This window comes from Nerophis lumbriciformis, linkage group LG27 (assembly GCF_033978685.3).
Source record: "Nerophis lumbriciformis linkage group LG27, RoL_Nlum_v2.1, whole genome shotgun sequence".
In the NCBI taxonomy this organism is placed as follows: domain Eukaryota; kingdom Metazoa; phylum Chordata; class Actinopteri; order Syngnathiformes; family Syngnathidae; genus Nerophis; species Nerophis lumbriciformis.
In genome coordinates, this window is record NC_084574.2 from 22,102,440 (window position 1) to 22,121,247 (window position 18,808).

Consider the following 18,808-nt stretch of genomic DNA (forward strand, 5'->3'; position numbering starts at 1 on the left):
AATGCAATACTCCAACCCTAATAGAAAAGTTGTGTTTATATACAGTACAGCCCAAACGCTTTGACACACCTTCTCATTCAATGTGTTTTCTTTATTTTCATGACTATTTACATTGTAGATTGTCACTGAAGGCATCAAAACTATCAATGAACACATGTGGAGTTATGTACTTAACAAAAAAAGGTGAAATAACTGAAAACATGTTTTATATTCTAGTTTCTTCAAAATAGCCGCCCTGTGCTCTGATTACTGCTTTGCACACTCTTGGCATTCTCTCGATGAGCTTCAAGAGGTAGTCACCTGAAATGGTTTTCACTTCACAGGTGTGCCTATTCAGAGTTGATTAGTGGAATTTCTTGCTTTATCAATGGGGTTGGGACCATCAGTTGTGTTGTGAATGAGAAGGTGTGTCCAAACGTTTGGCCTGTACTGTATATAAACACAACTTTTCTATTAGGGTTGGGACAAAATATTAGTATTGCATTCCTGTACTGTATATTTTGTGGCTAGTTTATGTTATGTATCATATAGTAATTGTATGCATGTTAGAAATAAAGTAACACCTTAACTTTATCTAGTATGAGCTAAGAATGATCCTACAATAGTACAGTAGTTTCACTTTTCACTAGAAATCACAGTTTCACTTGCAGCTCTTGGATAACATGAACGGCGGTCATTTTAACCATTTTTATTTATCCAAGCATCCTTTATTTCCAGATTCAACAGAAATAGGCTATTTGCCGATATCCGATATTCCGATATTGTCCAACTCTTTAATTACCGATACCGATATCATCCGATACCGATATCAACCGATAAATGCAGTCGTGGAATTAACACAATTTTATGCCTAATTTGGACAACCAGGTATGGTGAAGATAAGGTACTTTAAAAAATTTTTTATAAAATAAAATAAGATATATAAATTAAAAACATTTTCTTGAATAAAAAAGAAAGTAAAACAGTATCAAAACAGTTACATAGAAACTAGTAATGAATGAAAATTAGTGAAATTAACTGTTAAAGGTTAGTACTATTAGTGGACCAGCAGCACGCACAATCATGTGTGCTTACGGACTGTATCCCTTGCAGACTGTATTGATATATATTGATATATAATGTAGGAACCAGAATATTAATAACAGAAAGAAACAACCCTTTTGTGTGAATGAGTGTAAATGGGGGAGGGAGGTTTTTTGGGTTGGTGCACTAATTGTAAGTGTATCTTGTGTTTTTTATGTTGATTTAATAATAAAAAAATAATAATAAAAAAAAAAAAAAACGATACCGATAATTAAAAAAACGATACCGATAATTTCCGATATTACATTTTAACGCATTTATCGGCTGATATTATCGGACATCCCTAAACAGAAAGGGTCTGGCGGCCATTTTGACGTATCGTAAATGATCTAAACAAGGGCTTTTGAACATTGTTGTAATGTGGCGTCCGAGGGCCAAATGATAGGAAGGCAGACTTTCAGTTTGTTGGAAGTGTGGCGTGTTTATTGACAAAGCATGTCTTAAACACGTGTAAAAACGGAACAAAAAAATCAAAGTAGCTACTTAAACAATCCAAAGTAAAAAGCAAAGAAAACATGTGTTTTGGCATCAGCACGTCTGAATTGTTCACAACAAAATGGCCGCCACAGGTTTGCTCACTAACATAATCTAACATTTCTACACGTCAAACAGTTAGCCTACAATAGCATGTGGTCATAGTGTTAAAATTAAAGGAACCCAAAGATACTATTGCTATCTAACCCTCATATCTCTCTGAACCAAACCTAAAATTTATCTAAATAGAAAACAAACCACCCCCTGTGAGTTGGTACAATCTGTGATGACATCATCAACTTCACAAAACCAGGAAGTACTGGTTGCGACCCGCCTTAAAATGAAGAAGAAGAAGAAGAAGAAGAACCAGGAAATACCCCAAACATTTCTGAAGATGAGCTGCCACCACATGTAAGTATCTTGCAACAGTTAAATTAACACTTTTATCTGATACAAAATGAAACCAGTCCTTTTAGAAATGCTAGCAAACCAACAACATAATGAGGTGAATTAGACATGTTGAGACGAGTGAAGAGAACCAAGTTCATCCACTCTGCCACAAACATGTTCAACTAAATAAGTGCATTGTAAAGTGAGTGTTTTGTTTGTCACATATTTGAAACAAACCTTCAAAATAAAAATCTAAAGTTAGGTATAAATAGGCTGCATTTCAGCATTGTTTTATCGGTGATTAAGCTTGTCATTATGTCTAGTATAGGGTTCTACGGTATACCGGTATGAGTATAGTAGTGTGAAGTGAGGTGAATTATATTTATATAGCGCTTTTCTCTAGTGACTCAAAGCGCTTTTACATAGTGAAACCCAATATCTAAGTTACATTTAAAGCCGTCATTGCCACGTAGTGACATTGCTGGTTTACGAGCAGAGGAGCATGTTCGGCAGCGCACAATCACGGAGTACTTACAAGCAGACACAGTGTGTAGACAAAAAAGGGAAAATGGACAAATTTTGGCTTAAAAACTAACAATAAATGTGAAGTTATAAGACTGAAACGCCCTCAGGAAGAGGTGCTTTAAGACATGGCTAGCTAGCTAGCGGCTGACGTCCATCCGCCGGTCAGCAGTGTTTTAGCTACTTCTAAATCACTAATCCTCGCCTCCATGGCGACAAATAAAGTAAGTTTCTTAAAAGTATCATCCCTGCAGGACGAGGAATAGCTAAACATGCTTCACTACTCACCGTAGCTCACCGGCGTCACAATGTAAACAAACGCCATGGGTGGATCTACACCTGACATCCACTGTAATGATACCAAGTACAGGAGCGTATCTAGTCAATACTACTATGATTACGTCGATATTTATTGGCATCACATCTTCTTTCGTTTAAAAAAAATTCACATTATGTTTATAAACTTAGGAAATATGTCCCTGTACACATGAGGACTTTGAATATGACCAATGTATGATCTTTTAACGACTTGGTATCCGATTGATACCCAAATTCGTGGTATCATCCACAACTAATGTAAAGTATCAAACAGAAGAATAAGTGATTATTACATTTTAACAGAAGTGTAGATAGAACATGTTAAGAGAGAAAGTAAGCAGATATTAACAGTAAATTAACAAGTACATTATTAATTAATTTTCTACCACTTGTCCTTAATAATTTTGACAAAATAATATAATGATAAATGACACAATATGTTACTGCATATGTCAGCAGCTAAATTAGGAGCCTTTGTTTGTTTACTTGCTAATAAAAGACAAGTTGTCTTGTTTGTTCACTATTTTATTTAAGGACAAACTTGCAATAAGAAACATATGTTTAATGTACCCAAAGATTTTTTGTTAAAATAAAGCTAATAAGCCAATTCTTTTGTCCCCTTTATTTAGAAAAGTACCAAAAAGTACAGAAAGATATCGGTACCGGTACCGAAATATTTTTAACGGAACAACCCTAGTCTAGTATTATTGGTATCATCATCTGTTTACCCCCATTTTTGCCATTGTTTTTTATTTATATTTTCGTGTTTAGTTGTGTTTTTAGAAAATGTTGTACACGGGCACACTTGCACACACCGGATCTTCATTGCTTGACGGCATTGCAATACCGTTCAATTGTCTAGGAGTTTATTATAAAAGGTTTTGTGCTTGCGTTCTGCAACGCTCATGGCCTGGTACAGTATGCAAAAAGAGGGCGCTCATATCACCTATCACCAGCTTGTTCACACACTCAAAACGTTCTCTCTCACACCCACACACACTCACTCCCGCACGTATCGTAAAAGATAATAAACAAAGTGCAGACGATGATTGCTCTCCAGGATCAGTGGCGCCTCTTGCCGTATCAAAGTGTGTGCGTACGCGGATGTATTATGGCTTACTGATGGTCATTAAAATTGATGACGAAGGGCTGATGAAGTAAAAAGAAATGTTTGTTTGTAGGAAAACAATAGTGTCATGATATTGGTATATACAGTACAGACAACATAAATGACACACTACCTAATAATAAATCAATCAGGAGTTAGACTACAAGTGTCAAACTCAAGGCCCTGGGGCTGAATTTGGCCCGCCACATTATTTTATGTTGCCACGCTGTTGTCACACGTGGCTAAGTGTTGTTTTGCTGAAATAAGCAGGGGCATCCATGATAACGTTTGGATGGTAACGTATGTTACCATCGGGGCGGCATGGCGTAGTGGGTAGAGCAACCGTGCCAGAAACCTGAGGGTTGCAGGTTCGCTCCCCGCCTCTTACCATCCAAAAATCGCTGCCGTTGTGTCTTTGGGCGGGACACTTCACCCTTTGCCCCCGGTGCCACTCACACCGGTGAATTGAATGATGAATGATAGGTGGTGGTCGGAAGGGCCGTTGGCGCAAATTGCAGCCACGCTTCCGTCAGTCTACCCCAGGGCAGCTGTGGCTATGAAAGTAGCTTACCACCACCAGGTGTGAATGTTTGATGGGTTCTACATGTAAAGCGACTTTGGGTACTTAGAAAAGCGCTATATAAATCCCAGTTATTATTATTATTATTATTATTACTACAAAACTTGTGTGTACCTTTCAGCATTAATGGTGCCTTCACAGATGTGTAAGTTACCCATGCCTTAGGCACTAATACACCCCCATACCATCACAGATGCTGGCTTTAGAATTTTGTGCCTATAACAGTCGGATGGTTCTTTTCCTCTTTGGTCCGGAGGACACGATGTCCACAGTTTCCAAAAACAATTTGAAATCTGGACTCATCAGACCACAGAACACTTTTCCACTTTGCATCAGACAATCTTAGATGAGCTCGGGACCAGCCAAGCCGGCGGCGTTTCTGGGTGTTGTTGATAAATGGCTTTGGCTTTGCATAGTAAAGTTTTAACTTGCACTAACAGATGTAGCGACCAACTGTAGTTACTGACACTGGTTTTCTGAAGTGTTCCTGAGCCCATGTGGTGATATCCTTTACACACTGATGTTGCATGATGGATCAAAGGTCCGTAATATCATCGCTTACGTGCAGTGATTTCTCCAGATTCTCTGAACCTTGCCCGCGAAGGCCTGGAAATAATATGCGTTAATTAAATGCTTAATCTTTTCTCACTAAATGTATTTATTTCCCTTTTGACATTTAAAAAATCACGTACTGCATGCAATTGTATATGTTTTAAAATTCAATATTATATTATGATGTATTCCAAAAATATTTTTTGTTAAAATAAAGATAAATACAGTACTTAAATATCTGCTTGACTTATGATTTCAAAACGAATTATCACTCAAATTGTAGATTGTAAAGTTGAGAATAGATTTTACGGTTAAATTCCGCCAAGTTTTTAACCGTAAAATCAACTTTGGTAGTGTTTTTTTCCATATAGAGTAAGACACTCAAACATTAAAAAACAAACAAAAATACATTTTAAAACAACAAGATTTTACGGTAAAAAAAAAACTGGCAGCTCTGTTGCTTGAATTTTACAGCTAAAAACAGTGATATTGTTTTTCAATTCCATTGCATGTATTCAATTGTTTTGTATGCTGTAAAAAACAACACTGCTTTTACTGTAAAATTCTGGTGACTGATTTTTAAAGTAAAATGTACATATTTTTTTTGCAGCTTATGTAAAAAATGGTATTGTTCATCCATCCATTTTCTACCGCTTGTCCCTTTTGGGGTCACGGGGGGTGCTGGAGCCTATCTCAGCTGCATTCAGGCGGAAGGCGGGGTACACCCTGGACAAGTCGTCACCTCATCGCAGGGCCATTGTTAATATATTATATATATATACATGTATATTCATATATTACTCATTGTTAAATGCGGCCCTTTGAGGGCAACCATAACTGCGAGGTGGCCCTCAATGAAAACAAGTTTGACACCCCTGAGTTAGGCTAAACCACGTATTTACCTCTAAATCTTAAATATTCATCTAATGCAGGGGTGTCAAACGTATGGCCTGAGGGCCAGATCAGGCCCATGAACAGGTGTTATCCGGCCCGCGGGATGAGTTTGCTAAGTATAAAAATGTACCTGAAATCTTTGAATGAAAGAAACAGCTGTTCTAAATGTGTCCACTAGATGTCGCAATAGCATTTATTTGTATCTTTGTAGTTGATGCTACATATGTACAAAATAAACCACATGATGTTAGTACATCAGTCGAGGAAAATTATCAAACTACATAAATAACATCCTGTAATTAGATTTACATTTTTTTATCTAGAGATGGGCTTCACGGTGGCAGAGGGGTTAGTGCATCTGCCTCACAATACGAAGGTCCTGAGTAGTCTTGGGTTCAATCCCGGGCTCGGGATCTTTCTGTGTGGAGTTTGCATGTTCTCCCCGTGACTGCGTGGGTTCCCTCCGGGTACTCCGGCTTCCTCCCACCTCCAAAGACATGCACCTGGGGATAAGTTGATTGGCAACACTAAATTGGCCCTAGTGTGTGGATGTGAGTGTGAACGTTGTCTGTCTATCTGTGTTGGCCCTGCGATGAGGTGGCGACTTTTCCAGGGTGTACCCCGCCTTCCGCCCGATTGTAGCTGAGATAGGCTCCAGCGCCCCCCGCGACCCCAAAGGGAATAAGCGGTAGAAAATGGATGGATGGATGGATATCTTGATAGACTAAAAATTAACACCAATGAGATGACTCGTGAATATTATCACAATTTATTCAGAAAATATAAATAACGACAAACTATATATACTATTAACCGCAACAGGTAATTGTAAAAAAAAAAAAAACAACAACATGATGATTTGTACAATTTCAGAATGTGCTTGTTCTATTTTTAAACAAAGAAAACAATCTGAAGTTGTCTTTATTTCTAAGTTATCGTGCTGTGATTTTACCAGTCGGGCCCACTTGGGAGTAGATTTTTCTCCATGTGGCCTCCGGTCTAAAATGAGTTTGACACCCCTGATCTAAGACTTTTGGTCAAATAATTAGGGAAGGCTTTTTTTCCAACCTGGTTATGCCCCAGTGCATCAAGTAAGGGCCATAAACGAGGCAGGCTTGGAAGATTCCCACAGCTAACATCCTGTATAAAGAAGAGCTGAAGCCGTTTTAGCCGCCGAGAGAAACCAAAAGATAAAAAAAATTCCTCAATCACGCCGAGCCTTTGTACATTTTAACTCAAGGATGACCCGAAACACACTTGCAAGGCCACTGTTGCATTTTTAAAGAAGAACAGGGTGAAAGTGTTAAGATGGCCAAATACATGCTCTGATCTGAAAAGGAGATTATTTTAATTCCACAGTAGACATTGGCAGGGTAAAAAAAAACATATGTGTGGGTTTAATAATAGATGATACAATTCATAGAAATGTTATATAAAAAATATACAACAAGGTGGCAAGAAATATGTCGAAAATGATGAGAGCAAAATATGTTCTGGACCAAAAATCTACTGCTCACTAGTGTTAGTATATATGATTTATTGTGCAGAATTATGGGGAAATAACTACAAAAGTGCACTTCATTCACTAACCATATTTAAAAAGAGGTCTGTTAGAAAAACACAATGTTGGCTATTGAGAACATGCTTTATTAGTATTTCTTTTTGAAATTCAATGATTTGGTGCATTCACAGACAGTTACAATTATGCAGATATCAAACTATAACCTGCTACTCAAAATGTCCAACAATTCTTCTCGATATCAAAGAAATATAACTTGAGTTTGAGGTTTTCTTCCGAACATGCATGCATACAACATGATACGTCACAATTTCCAGTTTCTTTATTCAACATGTTCGAAAAGGAGTTGGAAGAAGCAGAGCTTATTTAATCCTACCCCTTTTCCTTTACAGAGCAGCTGCTAACACTTTTGTTCACTTCCTGTTCTCGATGTATTCACAATATACTCTTAGTAATAACATTAAAAAATAAATAATAATCAGTGAAGTCTGTTGTATTTCATATGGTGAGATAAATAAGATTATCAATAAATTCAGAATGTTTATAATGGTTCTTCTTTGTACTTTGTAAACACTTTCAGTTTGAAGCGTTTCTTGAAGTGGATCATATTAGTACATTGTTTGATTTCTTTGCTTAGTCCTTTTCATATTTTAATTCCACATACTGATATGATAAATTCCTTTTTTCTCTGAGGTTATATTTCTCCTCTTTTGTTAAATGATAAATAAATGGGTTGTACTTGTATAGCGCTTTTCTACCTTCAAGGTACTCAAAGCGCTTTGACACTACTTCCACATTTACCCATTCACACACACATTCACACACTGATGGAGGGAGCTGCCATGCAAGGCGCTAACCAGCACCCATCAGGAGCAAGGGTGAAGTGTCTTGCTCAGGACACAACGGACATGACGAGGTTGGTACTAGGTGGGGTGTCTATTCTTGGGTAGCAGGTTATCATTTGTTGTGTACATAATTTTAGCAGTTTGCAAATTCACTATGTCTTGGAATTTCAGTATTTTCGATTCAATAAACAAAGGGTTTGAATGTTCTCTATATCCAACGTTATATATTATTCTAAATTATCTTTTTTGTAACACAATTAATGAATTAAGTGTACTTTTGTAGTTATTTTTCTATATTTCTGCACAAATATCTGATATGGTAACACTAGCGAGCAGTAGAGAATTGGAAATGATTTTTGGTCCAAGGCATATTTAACTTTATTCATTATTGACATGGTTTCTACCACCTTATGTTGTATATTTTTTATATGAAATTTCCAGTTTATTTGATCATCAATCACTATACCTAGAATTTTGGTTTAGTTTACGCTTTCAATTTGTATTCCATTTGTATGTATTTGTGTTTAAGTTTCCCTTCTACTGTTACCGCATAGCATTATTTTAGTTTTACTGAGATTGAAGGATAATTACCTTGAAGGTTTAACTTAAAAAATTGGTATGCACGTACAAAACTTAAAACCTTTAGTATATCAATATGTGGAATTAAATTATGGAATGGATAAATGTTTACAAATCATGATAAACATCTTGGACCTTGCCAAATGATGAGATATTCTTATTCATCTCATTTTATGAATGATCTTAAAACTGTTTATTCCTGAGAACTTTATTGATTATTTATTCATTAAATGTGTTTTTATTAATTGAATGCAAGAAGTGAACAAACAGATGTGTACGAAATTGCTATGAAATTGAAAAGGAGTGGAATCAATCATACTTATTTTTGGACAGGTAATAAGAAACTGGAAATATGTGATGTGTTGAATCACAATTCTTCCAAATATATCATTGATCTTGTTTGTTTCAACTGAGCCTACCTATTCTAAATAGATGTGCATTGTTCAGCAAAATTAGACCTTAATTACATCAACCATCAGTCAATGACTGTCTTCTGGGATTCTGTCAATTCAGCAGTTTTCCTTATATCGTGTAGCCCACGGACTAAGAGACAATTTAAAAACCTTTGCAGGTGTTTTGTGTTAATTAGCTGATATGGGTGTGACGACTTGACTTTCCAACACTGAACTTTTTCACAATACTAACATTTTCTGAGACACACATTTTTGGATTATCTGTAAAACATCTTCAAACTTGCAAAAAAATAAATACTTGAAATATTTCACTCATTGTGTATTTGATCTATTTAATACACGCGGTTCACCTCCTGAATGGATTTTTTTTTTAAAGTATACCGTATTTTTCGGACTGTAAAGCGCACTTAAAATCATTTTATTTTCTCAAAAATCGATAGTGCACCTTATAACCCGGTGCGCCTAATATAAGGTAGAATTCTGGTTGTAATTACTGACCTTGAAGCAATTTTATTTGGTACATGGTGTAATCATAAGTGTGACCAGTAGATGGCAGTCATACATAAGAGATACGTGTAGACTGCAATATGACGGCAGTAAACACTACCAAAATTTTAAATGTTCCATTGAGAATATAGAACATTACACACGGCGCTCAAAAATCTGTCAAAATGTTTTTAGTACGACTTCGGTAAGCTATGAAGCCGCACCGCTTGATGGATTGTCGGCGCATTAAACATACAAGTATTATTATGGTGTGTGTATAAGGGCCGCAAAATGGCACCTATTAGCAGACATATTATCTGCCGTTTTGTTTCGCAATATTATGCAAAACCAACTTTTCTTACCTTCTGGTACCTGCTGATGTGTATTTGGGATCTGCATAAGTCCTGAAAATGTGCACGCGTCCGCAATTGTAGTCCGTGCCGAAATCGTAGTCATAAGCTTCTTTTTTTTCTCTATCTTCTTATGTGACATTCATATTCCGCTGTTGCCATTTCTAATATAAAGTAGCGTAAAGTTATTACTTAAATCTGTCAGTAGAGTAGCTATCAAAACGCTAAAAACTGTAGTGGGTTTACATAATTCACCGACAGAACTTTAGTTATTAGAGGGTTCCGGTCGGACGTTTTTTTACGGGACACATTTCCGGCGTTGATGTTGCACTAGTAAGCCATGGATGAGGAGATGCTGCTCAGTTATTGATTGAAGTAAAGTCTGAATGTCATTAAAACAGTTAGCGCCATCTTTTGACACTTCTTCCACTCCCGTCCTTGCACGCTACACCGCTACAACAAAGATGACGGGGAGAAGACGCTGCCGAAGGTGAGCCACGTAAATAAAACCGCTCACAAAACGGGGCATCCTGAAGAGACTGACAGAAAGCGACTTGAAGATGATCTGTAAAACATAATCTATGCAACATTTTGACGAAAGAACCACCATTACATGTTATGTAGACCACAAGGAAGTCTTTTACATTTAGAAAAATTCATAATATGACTCCTTTAATGCATCTTTTGTATGAAAAAAGACCTGAATCGGCAGTGCGCCTTTTAATCCGGTGCGTTCTATGGTCCGAAAAATACGGTAGTTGTATACAAACAAGCATTCACGCTCAGATTCACATTTATTGACATTTTAGACTCTGTAATTAACATAACATGCATGTTTTAAAATTGTAGGAAGAATTAAGTCAGGGTATCAAGAGTAAATTCACATAAGCAGGCCGACATGTGACACAAGAGACTGACATGTTAGACCACTCGTTTACAATGTGGCCCAGTTTGTAAACAATGTAACAATACCTAAATGTAACAATATGAACAAAGCAACAAAAAATATAGATATATTTAAAGAGAACTGAAAAATATTGATCTCATTACGCTAGTTTTGATCCTATATTTATATCGATGCGATTGACATTTGTATGAACTGACCGCTGCCTGGCGTGTATGGAAGTATGTGTCCGTCATTAGTTGTGCGGTATTGATAAGGGTTATGTGAGAAAACCATCTTTAACAAAGAGATGCATGAAAATGGCTTTACATTGAAAGTAAAACAAGACCAAGGTATTGTGTCGTTTTTAAAACGGGGACGTGTTTCAGGGGAATTTGCAAATTAGGCCCGTTTTATTTCCCCAACAACATGCATATCCCTTGGGAATGGCGATGGTATGTTCTTTTTTGAAGATTTATGACAGTGTAAGTTTGGCTTGACATTTAAACTAAAGAAATTATGTCGACTGAATAGTAGGCTACGTCAGTACCACTGCAGAAGTAGGCTAGAGTCTTGTACGTTCAAGGTTTCAGGCTGTACGTAAAAAGTCTCAGCCATGACATATTGCCATCATATAAAATTCACATTTAACCATAAGTCACAACATTTTAATGAAAGTCATTAATCACATTCGTAAAAGTTATTTTGGTAGTGAAGTGGCCAAAATGCATCATAAGGATGCTCAGACCAACAAACCAAATTCTATGTGGTGTGATGACCCAAGGCATTCAACATTTTGGTCTCAATGCCAAGTGACAATGAAGTCATCTTGGCATGGTGGTGGCAACATCATGTTGTGGGGATGTTTTTCATCCACAGGAACTCCGAAACTCGCCAGGAGGGAAGGGCAAACGCAGCAATGCACACACACAGCGTTGATGAGCCTTGCACGAGGCTGGGTAAAAATGCCACCTCCAACAGGATAACAGTCCTGAACACACAGCCAAAGATACTGAGGTGAATTATACCGTGTACCATTTTCTTATATGATCGTGAGCTAGCATGTCTTTGTATTTAGTCATAGAATCCTTTAGAGGATTATTCTACTAAGGAAATATGCCCTTAGATAGCTTCAAAAGTGCACCTGTCCATCACAAGCTCTCCAGAGAGTGGTGGCCCTTGCCCCCAGGAAATTGGAATCCTACAGAAATGCAGGTCTGGATTTTAAGAGGAAGTGTAAAGACATTAGCAACATCTAGGTATGAAACCCTCACAAGTAGGAGTAAAGCAGGGGTGCTCACACTTTTTCTGCAGGCGAGCTACTTTTCAATTGATCAAGTCGTGGGGATCTACCTCATTCATATATGTAATTTATATTTACTTATTTATGAAATATATGTTTTTGTTAACAAGTTAAATGTGTTTAATGATAATGCAAGCATGTTTAACACATATAGTTAATATTGTTAAAAAATTAAAGGTGTTTAATGATAATACAAGTATGTTTAATACATATAGTTAATATTGTTAACAAAGGTGTTTAAAGATAATGCAAGCATGTTTAACACATATAGTTAATATTGTTAACAAGTTAAAGGTGTTTAATGATAATACAAGCATGTTTAACACATAGTTAATATTGTTAATAAATTAAAGGTGTTTAATGACAATACAAGAATGTTTAATACATATAGTTAATATTGTTAACAACTTAAAGGTGTTTAAAGATAATACAAGCATGTTTAACACATAGTTAATATTGTTAACAAGTTAAAGGTGTTTAAAGATAATACAAGCATGTTTAACACATATTGTTAAGTTAAAGGTGTTTAAAGATAATACAAGCATGTTTAACACATTGTTAACAAGTTAAAGGTGTTTAAAGTTAATACAAGCATGTTTAACACATATAGTTAATATTGTTAACAAGTTAAAGGTGTTTAAAGATAATACAAGCATGTTTAACACATAGTTAATATTGTTAATAAGTTAAAGGTGTTTAATGATAATACAAGCATGTTTAACACATATAGTTAATATTGTTAACAAGTGTTTAAAGATAATACAAGCATGTTTAACACATATAGATTCCTTTCTTTCATGAAGACAAGAATATAAGTTGGTGTATACCTGATTCTGATGACTTGCATTGATTGGACAGTGGTGCTGATAACGTCCGCATTTTCGAATGGAGGAGAAAAAAAGTCCTCCTTTCTGTCCAATACCACATGAAAGTGGTTGGTTTTTGGCATCTTATTTGTCCAGCTTCCGTACTCCTCTGTATACACTTTACAAGAAATACATTGTCGGCAAACTCCGTAGCTTGCTAGCTTGTGCACGCCAGCTTTCTGAGACTCTTATTTTGTTAGCGCAACTGTGCAGTCGGTCTTTGGAGTTTTGACGACAGGTACGACGAGAAGAGTCTGTTGAAATAAAGTGTTTCTCGCCTTCCAGTCGGTAATTTTAATGAGCTGGCAGCAGCCAGCGTCATCTCAGAAGACCCTCGGGTGCCGTGAATGTCAATCAAGTGACGAAAGTGACGTCATAATGAAGATTTATGATCGCTCATTTTTAGGACTATTTTTTTAATGCCTGGCTGGTGATCGACTGACACACCCTCCGAGATCGACCGGTAGCTCGCGATCGACGTAATGAGCACCCCTGGAGTAGAGGATAGGGGTCGGAGGTCACCTGACTCAAGCCGATCACAGGAAATAGGTTGACTGACCGGCTCCATGGCTAGAACAACAAAGAGTAACTGTCTTCGTGTAAAAGGTATTTAAGGACAGTTGTCCAAGAAGACAGCAGAAGACTAATCAGGCCCATACTCTTTCTCCTGGAAGCTGCAGTTCCAGTCTAAGGCTCGCTGAAACAAATAAAGCTTTTTGTTCGACGATTCCTCGTTGGCGTCTTCTTGGCTCATCACCCATCACACGACCAACAAATGTACAACAATAGAAATATGGTTGAAATTATTGGTAACCTTACACCAAAAAAAGAAAAAGCCACAAGAATCACTCATTTAAAAGGGCTGTTTGCAACATTTACACAGATTTCTAGAGGGCGCTAACTTTCCAACGTATTTTAAACAGTATATCCTGCCCTCTTCCAGCTTCTCGGAAGTAAAGACGTAATTACATACGTACGTAACCCGTGCACGCGCATTAGCTTTGGGTGTTGTAAGTTAATAATAGCAATTTAGATAGCTAGCATTAGCTGTCATTGAATGTATATTCTCTCATAACAACAACATGCAAATTGTTCGTTGCTCCTTTTTGGCTGATTTTTTATGTGTGCACGCGCTCCCTGCACATGCGTGTTGACGGGACAGGATGAGTGACCGCTGTAGACGGCAATCATTTTATTCGGGCCGGCAAAAATTTGTACTACCGTATTTTCGCACTATAAGGCGCACTGGATGGATTATAAGGCGCACCTTCAATGAATGGCATATTTCAAAACTTTGTTCATATATAAGGCGCACCGGATTATAAGGCGCACCTATGCATCCATTAGATGGAGCTGTGCTAAAGGGAATGTCAACAAAACAGTCAGATAGGTCAGTCAAACTTTATTGATAGATTACAAACCTGCGTTCTGACAACTCTGTTCACTCCCAAAATGAATAAACAGCTATTTTATTATTTTCCCCGAGGTAAAGTCAGTGACGTGGTGTTTTGTTTATCTTTTAACAACAGCAAGGTATAACATGTAGTGCAACATTTATATCACATAGTGGAGGGGAACTTTTCCCTGATTCAATAAACACGTAAAGAACAGTGATACTGTTACAGTAAATCAAATGTTAGTGCAATCACAATATAGTAACACTCAAAATAGTGCAGAGCAATAACAATATATCAATAACTTAACGTTGCTCAAACGTTAATGTCACACAACACAACACACAAAATAAACACGTAAAGCTCACTTTATGAAGTTATTCCTCATCCACGAATCCCTCGAATTCTTCTTCTTCAGTGTCCGAATTAAACAGTTGGGCGGATACGGCATCCAACAACGTCGAAGTCGTCACGGAGTCAGTGTCGCTGCTGCTCTATTCCCGTGTTCTGCTGCGTGACTGATCGTCTTAAGTTTAAACTCTGCGTCGTAAGCGTGTCTCTTAATAGGAGCCATTTTGGGGTCTTTACATAAACAAACAAATGGAAATCAAAACGGCACGCCTCGCGCAGTCATATATCCCAGCGTGCATCGCGCGCTTCTTCTTCTTATACGGGGGCGGCTGCTTACCGTAGTTGCGAGACCTAAACTTTATGAAAATGAAGTTTAGGTTTGATGTGGCTCAATATTGGTCCATATATAAGGCGCACCGGATTATAAGGCGCACTGTCAGCTTTTGAGAAAATTGTAGGTTTTTAGGTGAGCCTTATAGTGCGGAAAATACGGTACCGTATTTTTCAGACTATCAAGCGCACCTAAAATCCTTTAATTTTCTCAAAAATCGACAGTGCGCCTTGTAACCCGGTGCTCCTAATGTACGGAATAGTTCTGGTTGAGCTTACCGACCTCAAATCGATTTTATTTGGTATATGGTGTAATGATCAGTGTGACCAGTAGATGGTAGTCACACATAAGAGATACATGTAGACTGCAATATGACGCCAGTAAACAACACCAAAACTTTAAATGTTCCATTGAAAATAAAGAACATTACACACGGCACTCAAAAACCTTTGAAAATATTTTAGTACGTCCTTGCACGCTACACCGCTACAACAAAGGTGACGGGGAGAAGACGCTGTCGTGGGGGGGCCACGTAAATATGACCGCCCACAAAACGGCGCATCGGGAAGAGACTGTCAGAAAGCTACTTGAAGATTATCTGTAAAACATAATTCATGCAACATTTTGACCAAATAACTACCATTACATGTTATGTAGACCACAAGATAGTGTTTTACATTTAGAACAAAAATAATAATAATATGACTCCTTTAATGCACCCTATAATCCGGTGTGCCTTTTTGTATGAAAAAAGACCTGAATAGACCCGCTCTTCGGCAGTGCGTCTTATAATCCGGTGGACCCTATGGTTCAGAAAATACAGTATAAATATATACTATGTATATATACAATGAATATATGTTTATACAATTCAATTCACATAATTCATAAGCCAATCAACATCAGGAAGACACCAGGTCATTCATGGCTGACCCAGGTACTTTTTTTTTTTGTTTTTGTTTTTTTTGCCATTCCTTAATGCTACGCTTGTTTTTGTGTCCTATTTTTGTATTATTTTTGTATGATCAGTCTTGTTCCGCCCTCTGTGATGGGCAAATTTTTGTTAGTGACTTTTGTTTATTTTAACTCCCGTAATGGTCCATCCCTACAGTACTGTTCCTCAGTGTTCGTAACGTTAAGTTATGGTTTGTGCTCTTTTGGACACTCTGACTTTATTTAGCATTATTCATATTTTTATTTCAATATACAGGTGCATCTCAATTATTTACAATATCTTTGAAAAGTCAATTAATGTAATTCAGAAAATTAAAATCTTAAATTCTATAGATGCTACACACCGTGAAATATTTCAAGAATGCATTTCTTAAACCCTACATTTATAACATGTCCTTGTGGTCTACATAACATGTGGCGGTTTGTGCTTTTTGTGAAAATTTTGCATAAATTATGATTTACAGATCATCTTCAAACCGCTTTCTGACCATATCATCAGCATGCACGAATGCTGTCAGCGGTCTTATTTACGTGCCTCCACTTCGACTGCGTCTTCTAACCCTTCAGCTATGTTGTAGTTTTTAGCGGTTCCATATCGGGTCTACTGACAGATATGAGTTCGAACTGTATGCTACTTTGTATTAGAAATGTCAACAGTGGAGGAGGATGCTTGTGCATGTACGAGCCAGTCTGCCCCACAACAAGAGGACAGAGAAAAATAAGCAACTTATTGACCACAGTGTCAGACCACAATAGCAGACTTGCGCAAAGCTCGCCGGGTAAACCTTTACCATATATGGAGACGTCACCAATTGGAAAAACACCTCAGGTTGGGCAAGTTCCAAATGGCTCGTTTTGGAGGAAGTATGAAGAAAGGCGGCAAGGTTGTTTTTTTAATATCTCAGATTGCTTTTTAAATATCTCTGTGGTTTGATTGAAAACATTTAACAATGTACACAATGTATGCAAATCCCAAACATATACCAATAGGTAAAAAAAAAGTTGGTTTTGCATCATAGGTCTTCTAATAATTAGAGCTGACAGCAAGTCAAACCCCTTAAATTTGGTATTTCATACAATTCTACAAACAGGTAAATATTGTGAATAGATGTTTACTGTATTGATTAGCAAAGTAATTACAAACAGCCTGAGGCTTTAATGGTTCTCTAAGTCTAACTCAAACTTAAAATCACTATTAAATAGTGTTAACTCGATTTTTGTAAAGGGTTACCAAAGTTTAGCCCAGGGGTCGGCAACCCAAAATGTTGAAAGAGCCATATTGGACCAAAAATACAAAAAAAAAATCTGTCTGGAGCCGCAAAAAATTAAAAGCCATATTGCATACAGATAGTGTGTCATGAGATATAAATTGAATTAAGAGGACTTAAAGGAAATTAAATGACCTCTAATATAGCTACAAATGAGGCATTATGATGCAATATGTACATATAGCTAGCCTAAATAGCATGTTAGCATCGATTAGCTTGCAGTCATGCAATGACCAAATATGTCTGATTAGCACTCCAACAAGTCAATAACATCAACAAAACTCACCTTTCATGCACAACCTTAAAAGTTTGGTGGACAAAATGAGACAGAAAAAGAAGTGGCATAAAACACTTCCTAGAAAGTTATACATGTAAACAAACTACGGTGAGTTCAAGGACCACCAAAATTAGTAGGACAAAACGGCGCTCGCCAAATACTTGAATCAGTGAAGCATGTTTAATATAAACAGTGTGCTTTATAACAATTGGGGAGGTTTGTGTCATGTTTGTTCTCCTACAGAAACCATATTAAAACAAAAAATAGATTGTTTTCCCCTCATCTTTTTCCATTTTTCATACATTTCTGAAAAAGCTCCAGAGAGCCACTAGGGCGGCGCTAAAGAGCCGCATGCGGCTCTAGAGCCGCGGGTTGCCGACCCCTGGTTTAGCCAAAGATCGAACCGTATAGAAATTGACTAAATTTTTCCCATTAAAAAAATAGTTCAAATTTACTGACAAACATCCAGAAATATTAACACAAAACACATTTAATAATTAGCTTTGAATGCAAGAAAACAATGTGAAACATAAATGACAAAGGAATTGGATAAATGAATATTGAACACCACGTTTACCTTTTGTGAAAACCCTTGTTGGCAAAGACAACACCTTGTCATGTGAACAGTGCATGGCCATTGCTGGATAGACACAAAGAAAGGAGACAAACACAAAGCTGTTAATTGTTTTGAGTGTGTTCTATGAACATATAAACCACACTCGCATAATAAAGATGATTAGACGTCTACAGTGTCGCAACTCTAAAAGAACCACGATCCAATCTACACAGAGACTGAATGACTGATGCTTAAACTTCTTTGTTTGGTCACTTGATTCCTGGGAATAGTACATGGACAAACACAATGGTTTGTTACGCAATATATTTGGCCTAACGAAAACTGACAGGCATATTAAAACAGGGGCAGACCATTGAGTCCAAAACCGAATCATATGAAAAGTGGTGTGTGCAAAAACTGAAGAACCACTTTAACTTTAGTTTATCCTATATTTTTTTCACAGACAAGTCAGTTTGAAATGGAAGCATGAATTGGAATACACAATAGCTCTC

The 18,808-nt window shown here is 37.1% G+C and overlaps 1 protein-coding gene across 1 annotated transcript in view; it reads left to right on the forward strand.

Annotated features, from left to right (window-relative positions):
• The first annotated feature begins 1,933 nt into the window (after window positions 1-1,933).
• tenm3 (teneurin transmembrane protein 3) overlaps window positions 1,934-18,808 on the forward strand; it is an 822,859-nt gene continuing 805,984 nt past the window's right edge. The window contains exon 1 of the mRNA XM_061988364.1: window positions 1,934-1,968. The gene's annotated coding sequence lies outside the window, so the exon portion shown is untranslated. The remainder of the gene's footprint in view (window positions 1,969-18,808) is intronic.